At 40.2% G+C, this 16427-nt stretch overlaps 1 long non-coding RNA gene across 1 annotated transcript in view; it reads right to left on the bottom strand.

The window, feature by feature from the left end:
* LOC148185500 (uncharacterized) overlaps positions 1–16299 on the bottom strand; it is a 111494-nt gene extending 95195 nt beyond the window's left edge. The window contains exons 1-4 of the long non-coding RNA XR_015775894.1: positions 16171–16299; positions 13762–13892; positions 13574–13638; positions 12635–12768 (exon numbers count right to left, since the gene is read on the bottom strand). This is a non-coding gene — a long non-coding RNA (uncharacterized LOC148185500). The remainder of the gene's footprint in view (positions 1–12634; positions 12769–13573; positions 13639–13761; positions 13893–16170) is intronic.
* Positions 16300–16427: the final 128 nt, after the last annotated feature.

Raw genomic sequence — 16427 nt, forward strand, 5'->3', positions numbered from 1 at the left:
TTTCATATATATGAGGCCCCTGAGGGTCCCAATAAAAATACCAAAAAAGAATGTGAGCGCTAAATGTGAGCGCTGGTGAATTATGCAGATGGTGCGGTGTGATATTGTTTTATATTACACAGCATTTCAGGATTAGTTGCCCACCACAGGGGTGGCAACAAACAGGCAAGGACGCATTTCACAGCAGCTCATAATTCACAAAAGAACAATTATTTCTGCTAACAAATATAATGTGTGTGTGTGTGTGTGTGTGTGTGTGTGTGTGTGTGTGTGTGTGTGAGAGACTGGAGCTGGCACCCACAGTCCTACGGCGCCAGTGTCAACATGTGCTTTGTAAGCAAGTGTTGAATTTGGAAACAGGCATTGTTACTTTCAGCAGGGATTTGATTATGATGTGGTGTACATATGAATGAGGAGAGAAACTGTGTAAAGGCCAGTTAAAGCTTTGTATCACTCCTCCATGTGCTTCTTATTAAAGCCTTGTTTTATATCTTGTGGTTTTGTGGGGAGGGAGACGCAGCTGAACCGACTCCTCGACTTGTTTTTAATGGAGTGTCGCTGGCTCACATATCAATTAATACAGATTTAAAGCTAATGCAGTGCAGCTTAGATGATCAGGAACTGGGTTGGTTGGTCAGGAGTTATATTGGCATGTATGTGATGTGTTGAAAGAGAAGCACCATGTCGTTAAAGGGCTGTAATTGACTTCATAATTGTTCAAATAAGCAATGTACTGACACCTATTCCAGACCAACTTAAGTTATTAAAACTGAAAACACTGTGGTTCTCATGTTATTGTTTGAATACCCTGCAGGTATATTCATGTGCATGTTTTCATAGTTTAGTGTTCTGGTGCAAGAAATAAAAGCACTTCATCATTTTGTTACTTACAGGAATAATTTAAAAACTGATGGACATAAGTCAAACTGTGACTTCAGAACACGATTGCCAGTTTCAAGTTTATAGCAAAATGTTTTCTAAAGATTAGTTTTGTCTGGCATGCTCATGGAGCTGTCGCACCACTGTCTACGTAAAAATTATTTCCTACTGTGGGCAGCTCCATCGTGCATCTGCGATCAATCGCATTCATCACACAACACTCAAAAATGTTGCATGCTTAGTTTAAAGTGTGATACAAAGAAAATCAAACATCACAAGACTTTTTGAAAAACTACTAATAAACATGGCATACTGTATTTACAGTGATCCATAATTAAGTAACAGATTAATTTGTCTGCATACTGGCTCTTATACAGATCCCTTTCCCCTTCAACCTTATAGCCAAAATGCTTCATACTCGAGCTTTTAAACCAGTTGAACCGTATTCATCTGTGGTTGCTTATCTTTTGTGGGATAAAACGCTGGTGGATTTTCCAGAGTTTGCATACTGTAATATTTCAACAGAAATTGTATCCAATTACAGCATACTATTGAATATTAAATAGTCTACTCTTCATATCATAATATATTGCCCAGGTCTATTTAACTGTCACTTTTCAAGCTTTAAAACACTAAATATTGCAGATGTAGTTACACTTAGCATGAGGACATTACTCAGTAAGGCTTTCCTCTTGGAAAATAACTGATCTGTTACATTGTTCAAAGTTTCTACCTTAACGAAGGCTGTTAAAGAAATACTTTAACCACAAAATGACTATATATCATTCACTTTTCCTGTGTTATAGGGCTGTGATGGTATGTTTTTTTCTCACCGTGGTGAAAAAGCAACATATTACCGCCCTTTGGCAGTTTACCGCACCTCCTGAATGTATGACAGGTGCATTGGAGGAGGTTGCATTTTATAAACAAAGACAGAAACTCCTGCACACTGTCCCACTGCTGACAGTAACAGACCTCCATCAGATACAGTATATCAGATGTACCTAATGAAGGTCTGTTTGATCAAAATGTCGTTTTAGTCAATAAATATGCCAGCAGTCAGCGGGACAGTCTGCAGGAGTTTCTCTCTTGGTTTATAGATACCACATATGAGAAAATCTAACTGTTTATGTTATGCTTCTGTCTTTTATGTCTGTGTATTGTGTGTTTAAGCCCATACTGCATAAAGTTGAACTGTAGATATATTACAATAGGCCTATTCAAGCCTTGAAATGAATAATAAAAGAAATCCCCCATTAGCCTGGTGGACTGTTCCTCCCCCTTATGCGCGGGAAGCTGAGAGGAAAAGTTTTGTTTCTTCAGATGACCTCAAGCATATGGAAGAAAGTTAATGATGATAACTACACAATGATTACTATGTTTATATTTCATATCACACACAATATGCATTCCTGTATCTTTTACCAGCCAAAAAAGAAATGCAATGATGGTAATGAGCTCAATCCTGCGGTAGGCATCACGTGACCGCGGTATTGCGGTAATGCAGTTACCGTCGCATCTCTACTGTGTTACAATGTATCTGTTCTTACGTCTTCACAGTGAACAGAGAATCCAAAAACTGACAACATTTTTCATGAACTGGAGAAAAGTTGGACTACGTTTAACAACAGCAAAACTATTCCAAAAGGTAAATTTACAAATTCTCACATATCATGTCCACATAAACAGTCTAATGCACGGACTAGTAATGTGCCGAGGCAAGCGCGTGTACTTGAACTAAGAATTGACACCCATGAGTTGTTTGAGAGTTTCTAAGCTGATGTTTTGATGTAATTTTGCTCTTGTTAAACATGAACCCCTGGTATTAATCAAGAATTTTCTCCCTTTTATGGATGCTTTATTCTTATTTTTCATTTTGTGGGTGAAGTATTTCTTTAAGAACCATATTTTGTCTGACATATGCTTGTTTGTCCCCTCTGTTTTTTCTTTGCTCTTCTTACCAAAGACAAAATGGTTCACCATTAGTTTAGTATTTATTGGCAATTTCATTTTGTTTTCTTCCGGTGTATTGTCTGCATGGAGTACCAGATGTGATGTTTATACCAAACCAAATAAAAGTTTTTTCCTCAAGAATGTTCTGCTCTGCGTTTTTATTGAAACAGACAACCACACAAAAGTGAACCACGGTATCTGCAGTGCTGACAGCAAGAAGACAGTCTCGGCGAAGGAATGACGTTGTGGTCTCCTCGCTTGGCCGCTACAAAGCTTTCATGACGGTTGTAGAGAACGGCCAAAGAGCTCATCAAACTGAACTGACAGTTCCCCATGCAGCTAGTACACTGAACTTCATCTCAGCATCCCATATGGCGGACAACTTCAAAGCCTTTCTTTTGGAGTCTGCCTCAACAAGTCGAGCAGCTCGTAGGCCTTAAAGAGGCCGTCACTGTTGCATAGGGAAGAACACACAGCATGAAGACTTGCTGAAAAAAGAGAGCTGTGTGACCTAAGAAACACTCCAGTACTAATGTCATAACAGTGCTGGAGCAACAGATGGGTGAGCAGAGGGAGAAAAAGTAAAAAGGTCATATTTTGGTTAAAGTTTTGTATATATTAAACAGTCAAATCCGCAGAGAAATGCAACATGTTACCTAAATATGTAAACCGTCTCCTTTAATATATCAAGCCTTACTGCTGACCGTCTCTAACTGTCAGAAACAGTCAATGTCTCACGTTGTTTGACAATCTGACCGCAGGAGCCAAACACTGTGATATAATGTTGCAGACGAACTGTTTCTTTTCCCTTCCTTGAGGTAACGAAGGATCCCAAGACAATCACACATTCCTGGCGAGATAGTACCACCATTGTACTATAAGTCAGCCATTAACACCTCCAGCTCATGCTGTTCTGTGTCTTTGCTCCTCATGCTACGACCGGACAATGGCATATTGTTATCAATCTTCCTGCCCCGGGGAAGACGCTTAATGAAGGGCTTTCTGCCATCGCTGCAGTGAGCAAAACACACCAGGTTGGTAGGGAAACAAGACAGTAGTCATTACGGATTTGCGTGGTGTTTACACACCTCAGGGCTATTGAGTGAGGATTTCCCCGAGTGTCAGACGTGCACATAGACACACACATTCACAGCCACAGAGTGGTTAGGTGTTAACCTTGACTGCTCTGTAATCATCAAGCTGATATGTCAACACTTTAAGCATTCACACACAAACACACACCGAAGATGTGCTCAGAAAGACAGAGAGAGAACGATGTCAGCAGATAGAGTATCAGCTGTACTGTCAGAGTGATTTCATTCACCTTACTCAGCACATGTACGTGTTGAGCAGAGGACAGGAGAACAGTTAAAAGTAAAATTTAAGAACAGTAGGATGGTAACTGTAATGTAATGAAATTGTGTTCTTCTTTTTTAATATGGGAGCACAGACTGTATAAAATAGTGGACGTAATCACCGTAATGTCACCTATTGGTGTGTAGATTACCATTTTAAACAAGCCCTCAGGAACAGCACTGGCTTTCAAAGCCAATTTCAGAGTGGCCAAAAGTGGGTTTATGTGCAGGTCTATCATTTGATGCCATGGGGCCCAAACAGACTTTTTCTATTGGGCTTACATTATGAAAGAGACATCAGGAATCAGGAGATACTTTTTTCTAAGCGTTACAACCCCTGCGAAATGACTTGTTCACTATCAGGTTTTGATCCATGCAGTCCGATAACTATTGAGAGTCTAGAAGGGCTGCAACATTAAAGTCATCTGTCTATTATACTTGCTCTATGGGCCCCAAGATGTAAAAGATCTGGGTAATTTCATACTTTCATATATACTTTAGTAAACAGAGTTCTGCCTCCAATGCTGTATCCAGTTTTCTTTACAAATTCATGGTTTTGAAGGCTCGGTTCTGGCATTTAGGCTGTTGCCAACTTGGACTTTTAGTTACGATGTCTATATCTGTCACAGAAACTCAACACTTCCCGTTTCTATTTCCAAATTCAAGTTTCTGTCGACAGAATCTCCTCAGTTTTTAACAGAAGGCTTTTCATTGTGAAATGTTTGCATGTCAGCTCTCTATAATAGTGTAGCGCAAGCCAAACAACAAGGTAGCCATCACACGCTGCGTCAACGCAGGCAGTGTGGCCCGGGCATTAAAGGGTCTTTTAGTACAAACAAACAATTAACAATCATTTTTAAATAACCAAAATGTTATGATTAACTTTCATGAACTATAAACACATTAAAATAACAACAGCTACCAGGCTATAAACATGTTTATTTCTGAGGTTGCCGCTTGTGTGGGACCAATAAATAATTGGATTTCTTTGAAATGGAAATCTAAATGAGAAACATCTTCACATGGCCAGTCTTAATCATGTTACCTGCCTGTGTGATGTGTGTATGAGTGTGCGTGTGTGTGTGTGTGTCTGTGTGTGTGCATTTGTGCGTGCATCTATGCATATGTAAATGTGTGTAATCTGTTCATCTACAGTTCCGGCTGATAGGTTCACCTGCTCTTAGGCTCCTCTGTTTAAGAGTTTAAGATTCTTTATCTATATGAGAACCAGCTCACACACGCACACATGCACACATTCACATAGATGGTTTGTTCTTCCATGAGTACACATGCAGTTTTCACTTAAGACAGAATAGGGTGAACAAAGGCAGGAAGATGATAGGCTTGAGGAGGAATAGAGGATGAAGAGGGGAGTTCGGGACAAAAAAAGGAGGCGGAGCGTCCTTCAGGGTCTCAGCCATGTGCGGGTTGAGTGAGCACCTGACCAAAAGATAGGCCTGATGGACGGGCTCAATAATCCCTGATGGGGATAGAGATATGGATAAACGCATACGTCTGGACTCACACACCCAAGGTTTGATGGGAAAGTTCTCACTGTGCTTAAGAAGATTATGTAATAGGGCCTCAAGTCATACCAGCCCAGAGTCTCCACGCATGGGCTCCTCTTATATGACGCTGTCTCTCTTCAAGGCTGCTTTTTTGTCCTTCGTTCAGCTTATAGACTACACATTTGGACTACAGTTGAGCTTTGATATGATGACAACAGCAAACTTATTTCTGTTATATCTACACAATATTTACATCTCTTGAGTTGGTCGCTATAGAGAGCTGAAGTCATTACATCATGTTTGTTCCACTTGCCTCTGTAACTCAATGCAATCTCTCACTGCCGACGTGTCTCCTGAGGCCAAGACAGCTTGGCAAACATTGCAGCACTTCTATTAGAAGCCGAAACCTTCACGATTTTAACAGAGTTACATAATGATTACTTTGCGAGCAAAGGAAAACAGGGTTCTCACCACGTTTTTAGAGGGCTTAGATGCAAATGACGTCACGCTCTCATTTGTACATTGGTGATGTCACTGCACATTCATTTGCATAAAACGTATTGGTTGTACTGGTTGAGGCGAGGAGGAGACCACCTAGAGCCATATAAAAAAGGTAGATGGAGAAATCTCTCACATACTCACTGCAGAGACCTCGTATGTTTGAAAGTAAAAAGTAATAAAACACATTTTTCTGTATAAGATCCAATAGAAAAATCTTGAACAAAACATTTGAATGGCATGAGAGTTATGGAGCATTCCCTTTTCTCAAGCTACAAGAAGGTCCAATATCAGCACCAACGCATCTATCGATCTCTAAGAACGCACTATAACTCAACTCCCTTTTTTAAAAATCAGTTATCACAGCTAAAAACTGTGAGAAAAGAAATTATCATTGTATTTTTAAATTTCCGACATCCCCTCTTTAACTTTGTGGACACTACTGTAGCATGTGACAGAGAAGCCAGTACATTCAGATCAAACACAGATACACACACACAACCTTAACACTCATCTCACCGCTGCTTTACAACTTCCTGGATGCAAAAGCTGCAGAACAAAGTAGACCACGGTGGTTTCGCTGTGGGCGGCAGGAAGGAAAGAAGATAAGACAAGTGGTCGCTGTGTTGTCGAGGTGAGACTCTGCTTTAGGAAGCAGAACAATATGAAAAGATTGTATCATTTCAGCAGACAAGTTATCTGCTGCTCTTTTGGATGTCAGATGGGTTTTTTACATCTCAGATTTACACATGGGTTGCAAGTAAATCTACATAAACATCTATTTTATAGTTTTGTTTGTACATATTTGTGTGTCGCTACAGTTAAAATAGGAAGCAATGACCCCCTCTAAAAATATATGAGAGACGGATAGCATCTTGCTGCAACTTGGTGGGTGGGCCATTTATATCTATTATCTGCCAAAAAAGGAGTCTGAACGTATTTGAGTTGCACAAGCTCAGGAGTTCAATACTTATTAGGCAATCAAGATTTCATACTACTTATGAGCAATGTTCTTGTTTAAATGCTGAATTAGGCCAGCAAGGACCGGATTGAGACAGAACTGAGAAGAAAAAACAAACCTGGGGGAAATTAGGAGGCAAATAATAATGAAAGTTGAAGTGGAAAAATGGAAGTGGAACTTTTGTACTCTTGGAAAACTTAATCCATGAATGGATTTTCACTTTCAGTGTTAGCCATGAGCGTTGGAAGTGACGTTGGTAGAAACCGCAGCAGGATTTACAGTAATAATGCTTCCTTCAAGCACATACAACTGCTGAGAATTCAAGTGACGACACAGAAATGAGCATCAAAATCCACATCTGTGATGGTATACAGGTGTGTCAGTGCCCATGGCACCATGGGTAATCTGCACATCTGTAAAGGTACCATGAATGCTCACTCTAAAAAGTAATTCAGGGGACCTATAACCACCGCCTAATAAAATACATGGTTGCAGGATAAAAATTCTAATTTACTAATCTAGATAAATCTTTAAAGTTGCAAACACAATTACACACAAATACATCAACTTAATATTGTGTGTAATTTAAATTCATACCTATGTGTCAAATATGTCACTTCTCTCCTCCTCTCAGGATTTTAAGACCCCTTCAAATGCCTGGACAAATTCAGACAGTTAAGACTGTGTTCGTGACCTGCAGGTCAAACAACGACAACACAAAGGATATTTTCTTACTTAAAAACTTGTGTTTTGCTATCAGTTATTAAGCTCGTTGCATGTGATTTCATAAGAAGTTGTCATAAGTCAAAAATATTATTTTGTGGTTGAGACAAATAATTTGTTTTTGAAATGTACAGGTTTTGCAGTTACAGATGCTGCCATCCAGACAACATCTTTTTCAGGGATGTTCCTGTTTATTCCTGCAAAACAATGCAAAGGCCACATTCTGCATGTTAAAGCAGCGTGGCTTTGCAATAAAAGTGTGTGGGCAGTAGACTGGCCTGCCTGCAGTCCAGATCTCTATTTACATCAAATTCTGTCATGAATGTATTGCTCCATCTACATGCCAAGGGACTACGGGTGGAAAATGGCAATTTTGCAAAACCCTGTACAACACTTCTCTCCTTGTTTTATATAAGGTTAATGTTTTATTTCACACTGTCCCTGGATAAATCAAATTACATTACATTACATCTGTCTCCCATTGAACATGTGTGGCGCATTATGAAGCACAAAGTACAGCAATGGAAGACCCCAAACTGTAGAGCAACTCAAGTTGTATATAAAGCAAGAATTGGAAAGAATTTCCCTTTCAAAACTTCAATAATTAGCATCTTCAGTTCTTAAATCTTTGTTAAAAGAAGTATTGTGAAAAGAAGTCATGATGAGCCACTGTCCCAACCTTTTTGGAATTTGTTCCAGGCATCAAATTCAGAATTTGTGCATATTTATTAAACAAATAAACAAAAAAAAAAAAAATAATTAAACTATGAGTTTGAACAAAAAATACCTATCTATACAATGTCTTTGTACTGTATTAAATTGAGTGCAGGTCAAAAAGGATTTGCAAATCATTGCATTCTGTTTTTATTTACATTTTTCACAGCATCCCAACTTTTCTAATTGGGGTTGTATAAAAGTATTGTTTGATATTCTGTGTAAACAACCAGTTTCCATTTTCTATTTTCTTCCTGTGTTTGTTAATACAAAAACTTTTGGCTAATAAATCAATAAAACATATGTTACATAACCTTCATTCTGCTGCTACAAAACACTGCATTTGCACCACTATAAACCCTCTCTGATCAAGAGCACTTGACTGTTGGAAAAAACTGAGGCTTCCTTACTCGGAAGTAGGATCTTCCGAGGGGCACTTAAATGCAGCATAAACCCGACATTTACGACAAATACACACTGATTTACACACCGGGGATGTCCTGAGGTGGGGGTAATGCAGTCCTAAAGCCAGTAACTGATGTAGGTTGCAATCATGCCTATATAAGGAGAAACGGGGCTCCTGTAAAAGCCTCTGCCGTGCTGGCAGGTTAATTGCATGTTATGTTGAAGTTTAAAGTGTTTTTTTCGTGGTTGCTTTCTCAGAAATGGAATTCAGCCTGTCCTTTAAGATATTTTTACAAGTTTAAACAATAATACTGGTTCTGCGCTTTAGAATATGGGTACGGTTCTAATTAGGTCTAATCCAGGCTCAGGAAGCAGGTTCTGGTTCAGGCCTTTTAACAGTGAACCCCCTTTTAAAGTCACTCTGCCTTGTGCCTGAGTATAGGTGCACGATGAACCATTGTTTTTTCAGCTTTAACACATTGCAGTGTATGGTATGATTTATGGTCACAAGGCCTTCAGCGTAGACACAAAAAAACATGCACACACGCTATAAATGTATATTCAACCTTTCATTGCCTATTCAACCGATCCTGCCTCATTTGGAGATGAAGAAAGTCAACATTTCTCTGTTAGTATATTACACACAGAGCCACATTCCACTTATACTCTATAATAATATGATATTTAATTGATCACTGTAGGGACATTATCCAATGAGCTGTGCGCACTGGAGGACCAAATGCGATCCAGCCTTTGGTTTTATATAGCTGCCAGATTTGGAAAGGTTTTGCTGGTTTGAACATGGGCCAGTTTGGCAATGAATCAGCCTGATCTAGCAGAACTGGAGCCAGTTTTGGTCCATTGTAGGCCCGTGCAGGGGTGCAGGTCATTCATCACCATTCTGGTATGAGTAGGACAAGTGGGTGTGCCAGATTTAGTCGACTTTTGGACCAGACTATTTTAGATACCTGAAGGCTGACTCTGACACTTTTAGCTGATTCTTATAAAATACAAATAAACTGAGCACAGCGCAATCATTAAGATGCCAGAAAACAGTGAGAAATATGTGTCATGACCTTAAAAGCATTACAGAATAGTGATGGGCTGAGCGACTCTGATCACACTGTCTGTTCCTTTGAGTTCATACATGTAAATGTGTCAAACCTTTAGACTTATGATACCTCTTGCAAAACATTGTGTCAGTTTCTATGTAAATGGTAAAAAGACCTGCACTTCTTCTAGTCATTTTTTAGGCACTCACACTACGAGACACATTCACACACTGTGGCCAAGGCCACCATACAAAGTGCCAACTGCTTCTCAGTTTTTTTATACATTCACAAACACTGAAACACTGATGACCATCAGGGGTAATATGCAGATTCTATATTCCAATTTAAAGCTCATAAACACACCAAAATCAGAGGACAATCATCAAAAACAGCATGTGAATGCATCACTGGCCCTGGCTGGCAGAGGTCTTGACTTGAGGCCAATTTAAGGCACCTCGCCGTTCTTCATTGCACTCAATCACATAGTCATCATCATTACTGATCATGAAAATAGTCTGAAAAAGCCATAAGTGAACATGGAGTCTGGTCACTCATCCCCATGAGCAAACAACATCACCTGATGAAGACTGTGTATCACTGATAAAAACACGTGTTGGAATTGGTTTTCCCTGAGAACTTCACTCTGCAACCCACCTTGCAGAAAGCACAGCTAAAACTGCTGATGATTTATTGGTGATCATTTATTTAACATTAGCATAACCATAACCAACTCTATTTAAAATGCATTAACCCTTGGCTAACCTTTTCATGTGAAAATGGGGAGAAATGCTGCTGGCCATCCATGCCCTTAGTCCATTACTTGTTAGTTTTGGATTCCACGCTCATTTCACAAGTTTTGTGTGAAATGAGCCGCCAAATGTACCACTACGTTCCGCCAAAAGGGCTCCATCCATCACAAATACACCCATCCATCCATGCATGTGCAAACAATGCACAATAGAGCCTGTGTGCATGTGTCGCGCCACGCCCTCTCTCCGCTCAAGAGCCGCGATGAGACAGGTACCTAATGCCCCTTTTGTTTCCCCCCTCAGACGTACACACATATAGACGTGCATGCACACCTTAAAGGATATGTAAGTCCCTGAGGTATTTCCTCTATCTAAGCTGTGAGCTGACAGGCTGTCAGAGCCTGGTGATTTAAGCGGTGATTATATAGGCAGGTAGAGAAAATGGAGAGCGATGCGCACGTTTTCTTTTGCTCTGCAGTCTTGTGTGGTCCAACACACACCCACGAAAACAACGTCACAATGAGGCTATTGTCTCTCAGGGACAAGCCTGAGACGGAGTGAAAAAGGGAGAAGAGAGAGAAACGGTGCGAGAGGATAGGTGGGAAACGAATGACAGATAAAGAAAATAACGGATGCAAAGAGGGAAAAAAAGAGCAGGTATAAAGACAGAAGAGGGGTGGAATTAAAGAGAAGATCGTTTTTTTTAAAAGCTGTCCTTAAATGCTTTGTATACATTGTCTGACTGAGTGTACGCTTGGTTTAGAGACACATAATACATAATGACATTGAGTAATAAAGATTACATTGTACAAAAAGTAAAAGACATGTTCAAACTGATGTAGGAAAATTAAAAAGATTGCTGTGGTTTGATATGCCAACTTCTACCGATTGATGCACACACAGACAACTTGTGGTCCTCCTTTAAAACACACACTGTAACCATTGCATAAAAGCAGAACTACCTAAGATGTTCTTAACAAAGACGGTGCAGTGTGTACTTTAGTGCTTAACTGCATCATTGCTGCACCTATAATCAAGCTAAAAAGGACTCACTCTCTTTAATATAAAAGCACAAAAAAAAAGCTTTCTTTCACTCGGCGTCAGCATCGCAGCGTCAACAAAGCAGAGCAGAACTTGGCTGCACAGCGAGCTCACATACTCAAAGAGAAGCATCAATACCATAAAGTGACGGGAGCGGCCTGTAATTAAGATACTTCAGATGTCGAAATATTCCATTCATATATCATTGAGTGAGGGAGTAATGCTTCCTAATGACTGCGTCTCGTTGCACCGCTGCAGGGCCTCAGAGCCAGAACAGTGCAAACAACACAGTACCCTATTAAATAGGACAAGTTTTAATACCTGATTAGCTTACAATGAAAAGAGGCCAGGAAATCCCCTAAAATCATGATTACAAAGCGTTCATCTTTCTGTAAACATTAATAGGAAGAGCTTGTGTCTCTGTGGCCGCATTCTCACAAATATCACAGTCTCGTGAATTGATACAAGACACCAGAAACAATAGGCATGAGGGTTTTTTTTAGAGCTTAAAGGTGATGTAACTATTATACACATACAGGTATCAGAAGGATTAGGTTGCATCTGGTAAGCAGGGAAACAAGTTGCTGCTGGCTGTGTTATTTTCTTAAACTTATATGTAATTTTCTGCCACTGGGGTTTCTTAATCAAAGCAATAACAAAAGACCATCTTTGTGGTCAGTTTCTCCTGGTTAGAATTCCTTCAGTTCAGGAGGTTTTCTCATCACTTTTTAACATGGAAAAGTTACATACTTTATCTCTGGCAAAAAATGGCACAAAGTTAAATAACTGTACTTACCTGTGGAGGTATCGTGCAGATAATTTGGTTCTGGGCCAGGTGTAGAGCTGCCGAAGTCTGAGATTAGTGCCTTTTTTCCAAAGGTTTGCAACCTGTGGCTCTGAAGAGGCTCCGTTTCCAGCAGCTCCATGTGTCTGTGATAGAAAATAATACATAAATTAATGTTATTTTCTAAAAATGTTTATTTCTCGTTTTTGTAGATGTAAAGTGATTCCACCTTTCCTTCATAAATAGCCCACTGCAGAGCAGCAACGCTGTGGTAAAACGTATTAAGAAATCCTCATTTAGACCCATTATTAATGCAGATAGACTAATTTAGACTAAATTGGATGTTACCTGTATTTTACAGCACAAATATGTTTTGCAGCGGCAGATAAATGTTTAGAGAAAAATTTTGGCCAAAAATGTCTCTTTTCAGGGTCAAGGCTGCTGACCCCTGATCTATCTGAATTTGTGACGCTCAAACCATTAAAAAAGTCCCCCAACCAGTTATAAAGGGCTCCTATCACTCCTTTTAAATCAATTAAAATAAAAAAAAAAAAAAGAAATTAAAAATTAAAAATTTTTAATGCAAATTCCACCGTGTTTTAATGCAAATTCCAACGCTTTGAAGTGACTTTGGTGTAAGATCCCGACACCAAAAGACACCTTTCGCAGCTGTACGATACGCTGCCAGGCAGCATCAGCTGAGAACACATCTGGGCAGCATCGGTCGTGGTGTTATGATACGCCTCCAGACAGCAACTGGCATGGCAGCATGATATGCAGTTGGCCAGCGTCAGCTGAGAATGCTGCAGGACGGAACCTGTTGCGCCCTCATGATACGCAGCTGGACAGCATCAGGTCGAAACGCTGCCAGTGAAATATGTAATATGAGGAGCACAGGTGGATGAGTCGACAAACCCTGGACTTTCACATGGGAGGTTGCTGTTCGCTTACTGTCTAAATGTGATGTTTAATGGTAGCAGCATCCTGGAACATCAACAGCAGGCGCAGAAGGATACCTAGAGCGTAATAAACAGATGCAAAGGTCCTCTTACAAAGCGGCAATATGTGACAACTTGGGATGAGCTTGTGCTGTATAAAGATGTAAATCTTAGAGGCAGATGGGGCGTCCAGTGGCTCACCCGGTAGACTGGGGGCCCCGTGTTAAGGGGCTGTGTCCTCGCCGCTGCAGCAGCTGCAGATTTGATTCCAACCGGTGGCCCTTTGCTGCACATCATCCCCTCTCTGTCCACCTTTCCTTCAGACAGTTTTCCTATTCAATAGAAGGCAAAAGCATTTCAAAACTTGGAAAAAATATTCTTGATACTTTTGGGGGCTCTTTTAACATTTTGGTTGGCGTTATTCTCATGTGTACTGTAACATTCGTGACAAGCAAGTGTGTTTTGGATAGTCACTGTATTTATATAGCAGAGCTGAGACACTTAGCACCAAATATGGACACAAAACTAGAATTTCTGGGATTCTCCTTTTAAAGGAAGCATCTGAGAGCAACATTTGTACATTTAATAAATATGTGAAGTTTATGAGTCTATTTTTCAGCATTTTTACAACATAGTGAGTGAAAATCTTATCATTTTGTCAACCGAGGAATTAGTTCCCCATGATGTCATAATTGTAGCAGTTACTTTTTTAAATGGTGGACGTGTATTTGAATAAATATCTACATTGAGATGGTTTATAGTTGACAGACAGACTGCTCTCACAGCGCTGAGCCAAATGGTCTGATCACAGCATCAGGAGCCAGACATGTAGAGTATGAAGTGCAATGCCAAGCTGCTTGGTCACACCTGAGAGCGAAAACCGCACACACACACAAACAGACACAAATACAGACAGAGACATAAATACACAGACACGCACACGCGGAGTCTCGTCCACACGTGCGGGCACACAAAGAGCCATAAAAACAGACAGACCGAAAAACAGACGCACACATTAACACGCACATCCATAAACATAGACGGAGATTCACTGCAGACAGAGACACACTGGGCCCTCAAGGCATTCACTGTTAGTTTTTCTGCCACGTGGTCGCTCCAAATGTGTTACCTGACGAATAAAGACAGAGAATCACAGCAGTGGAAGCCGGTTTAATGTGGCCACAAGTGTCTAGTCATTGTAATGGTCAACAACCGCAGGCCATGGCTGCAGGACCAGCATGGAAATATTCACGCTGAGGGAGAGGCCTCTGCAGCTGACAGACAGGCCAGTTTAGACATGCACCACTCACAGGCATGAATCAAACTTAAATAAACTTCAAGACAAGAAGAGAATGGGTTAAGGATTTTGGGTGAAAGGGGGCGCAATGGATGTCTATGCGCAAGCAAGTAGGACACACAAACTCTCAGTCAGACCTGACCTACTTCATGTTTTCAGTTGGTTGAAATAAGAATTAAAGAGTCAGTCAATGTGTTACTTGATCCACTTAATGATTAATTTGATGGATATTTATTTTACCCAGATCATGTTCATGACTGTAATGCATTTTTTTTTAAGTATTTGGCTATTTTGGATGAGCTAAAAGCAAAATGTACCCAATAAATGCAATATAAAACATTCTGGGAAATATAGGAGAATAAAGTCCACGCCGTTTGAGTCAATGCAAACTTTCCTGGCTTTTTCCCGGCTGTAGGTCTGACTGCACTCTCACTACACATTCAGTATGCCAGGGTTCACTTGGAGAGAAACCGCCGGCTCTCTGACAAGTTGGACTGATTTGATGTGTGAAGGAGAAAAATGCATGACCAAATATCAGGGGTGGAAAGTCTACTAGAACATTTTACTCAAGCAAAAGAACAATTGTGCAAAAATGTACCTGGATAAATGAACAACAGAGACCTATATGATGATGATCTTCAAAAAAGCAGCATTTCAACAACTGCAAATCACACAAGAGGCCTGTACATGGCACCTTACAGCCTGTGCACAGTGGATTTACATTTCCTCCTTGCACGCCTCCCATGAATGTTAAACTTGTGCAGTCTCTTTCTGATTGTAGAGGCATGCACTTTCACATTAACAGTAGCAAGAGCCTGCTGTAAGTCCCCCTGATGACATTTTACGGTTTTTGGAGACTTCTTTTAGCATTTTGCGGTCTGCTCTCGGGGTGAACTTGCTTGGAAATACTTGAATCTCACAGTATTGTTAATATCAGTATTAAATATCCAAAATGTCCAAATTTGTTTAAAAAAAAAAAACATTCTTTCATAGGGTGTCCTAATTTTTTCACATGACCATATACATGTCTTTGTAATATACTAAGTACCTTGTACAAACCCACTTTAAAACAAGTTAAACTATCCCTTTAAGTAAAAACAGAGTTGCTAAAGTGAGTTAGCATCCTAACATACAAGAATTAACCAGAAAACGTACTTAAATAAAAAAAAATTAACAAAAATGTCCACAACAAACAGAGGTAAAGCAAAAATTGGTTTCCAAAAGAAGATAAATTGCTAAAAAGCTAAGTTTCTCCTCTGTGCAGTGAGTTAGCATGCTAGCATAATGTTGCAGGTTTCCTGCTGACTGCTCACCTAACCAAATGTCTGTCTGCCAGCCACGCACGCGAAGTCCCTCCCTCTACTCCTTTGTCCCAGTGCAACAGTCCACTCAGCCTCTCATGTCCCACGAAAGTCCTCAAATTAAAAACATCCTGCAGTCACAGTCCCATCTGCCTGTCGCGTCCACCACCCGCATGATTGGCTTGCCATGAGCGCATTAATTAGCTGCACCTGGTTTGGTCATAGATCTACAATCAATCTGGATACAGCCGCGGGGGAGGGGCCTCGTT

The sequence above is a fragment of the Plectropomus leopardus genome, chromosome 24 (genome assembly GCF_026936395.1).
Source record: "Plectropomus leopardus strain MGB_pleo_1.0 chromosome 24, ASM2693639v1, whole genome shotgun sequence".
NCBI lineage: Eukaryota > Metazoa > Chordata > Actinopteri > Perciformes > Serranidae > Plectropomus > Plectropomus leopardus.